Source organism: Bos grunniens, chromosome 7, assembly GCF_055505025.1.
Source record: "Bos grunniens cultivar Pamir isolate PY7600 chromosome 7, Bosgru_T2T1.0, whole genome shotgun sequence".
NCBI lineage: Eukaryota > Metazoa > Chordata > Mammalia > Artiodactyla > Bovidae > Bos > Bos grunniens.
In genome coordinates this window covers 86,657,565-86,659,796 of record NC_141171.1, presented here as the reverse complement: position 1 = coordinate 86,659,796, position 2,232 = coordinate 86,657,565, and positions in this window count along the sequence as shown.

Genomic DNA, 2,232 nt, shown 5'->3' with positions numbered 1-2,232 from the left:
CGCCAGGCCTCCCTGTCCATCACTCAACTCCCAGAGTTTACTCAAACTCATGTCCATTGAGTCAGTGATGCCATCCAACCATCTCATCCTCTGTTGTCTCCTTCTCCTCCCGCCTTCAATCTTTCCCAGCATCAGGGTCTTTTCAAATGAGTCAGTTCTTCGGATCATGAGGCCAAAGTATTGGAATTTGAGCTTCAGCATCAGTTTTTCTAATGAATATTCAGGACTGATTTCCTTTAGGATGGAAATTTCCTTTAGGTTGGATATCCTTGCAGTCCAAGGGACTCTCGAGAGTCTTCTCCAACACCACAGTTCAAAAACATCAATTCTTTGGTGATCAGCTTTCTTTATAGTCCAACCCTCACATCTATACACGACTACTGGAAAGATCATAGCTTTGACTAGATGGACCTTTGTTGGCAAAGTAATGTCTCTGCTTTGTAATATGCTGTCTAGGTTGGTCATAACTTTTCTTCCAAAGAGTAAGTGCTTTTAATTTCATGGTTGCAATCACCATCCGCAGTGATTTTGGAGCCCAAAAACATAAAGTCTGTCACTGTTTCCATTGTTTCCCCATCTATTTGTCATGAAGTGATGGGACTGGATGCCATTATCTTAGTTCTTTGAAAGTTGAGTTTTAAGCCAACTTTTTCACTCTCCACTTTCACTTTCATCTAGAGGTTCTTTAGTTTTTCTTTGCTTTCTACCATAAGGGTGGTGTCATCTGCGTTTCTGAGGTTATTGATATTTCTCCTGGCAATCTTGATTCCAGCTTGTGCTTCTTCCAGTCTGGCATTTTGCATGATGTACTCTGCATATAAGTTAAATAAGCAGGGTGACAATATACAGTTTTGATATACTCCTTTCCCAATTTGGAACTAGTCTGTTGTTCCCTGTCCGGTTCTAACTGTTGCTTCTTGACCTGCTGTTGAATACCCTCCCACAAACCAAGTCCCTGAGAATTCCATCTGTCCAGACAAGTATTGCCCAACAAAACATTTGCAGGGTCCAATCCAGTAGCCACTAGCATCATATGGCTTGAACACTTGAAATGTGGCTAGTATGACTGAAGAACTGAATTTTTACTTTGATTAAATTTATGTGGGTAGCGGCTCTCATTGGATACCACAGGTCTAGAACTCAATTCCTTTTTTCCCCTAAGATTTTCACTCTTATTTATCAAGCATTAGTAGATAATTACAAAATCTTTGCTACTTTATTTCAAAGAAAGAGATTTCATTTTATTTTTTTCTCTAAGTCTTGTCTATCTAGATTACCCTGGGGTCCCCACTATATACAACAAAAATTTCCCCAAGTGGCCTATCAAAGTGTTTTCCTAGAACCAAAGAACAAATTACTTGGTAAATGTCTATACCTAGGAAATCTTAAGTAGTTGCACATAATATTTTGTTTTAAAAGTTAATATTTTATTTCGATTACAATTTTTCTTCAGTAAAATCTTTGCCATACTCAGAAAGGAAGGTTGCCCATAAATTCTTTTCACAGGTAATAGTCTAGAAAAGATAAAAACGTATTATCCACTGTCCTATGAAAACTTCATAGGCTACCCAATCTCTATGACTTAAAGTCCTTGAATGAGAAAATTTTTAGGCAGACTTCTTCAAAACCAGAAGAAATCTCTTAAAATGTATGTGTAATTTAAACGCGAGAATAAGCAGCTGTCTATTGAGCACGAGGGAATGGGTGTGACCAGAATGTCAAGTTAGTTTTCTATCCTGAGGCTTGTGGCCTTGAAACTCAGGGCCCATTCCAAGATTCTGTCCCTTTGAAAACAGTGGACTCCTGTTATGAAAATAATCTCCTTTTCTCAACTTCCTTTTAGGGCCATATTCTGTGTGTACTTGACATGAAACTTTTCTTCCTAGGGACTTGCCTATTTCTCAAGTTCCTACTTTTATGAAAGGGGAGAGAGTCCCAGAGTAAACTAAGCCTATGTGCTCACAGAATCTAAAAGCTTCCATTCCTCTGGAAATTTCCTCTTCTTCCTTTTCTGCCACTATACTTGATGCTAGAACCTCCCCAGATAAGCCTTAACTTCCACATCATTAAAGTTGACTACTTGGTGTGCTTAGTGCTTTAAGTATCCACCATTTTCACAATCACAGTAAGTGGGTGACATTTTCATTTCAAGTAGTCTTAAGTCTCAACCTCAAAAACAGCTAGAATTCTGAGCTTTGCACGGCTTCAGTGATGGCTGGTGGCTACCCTAGT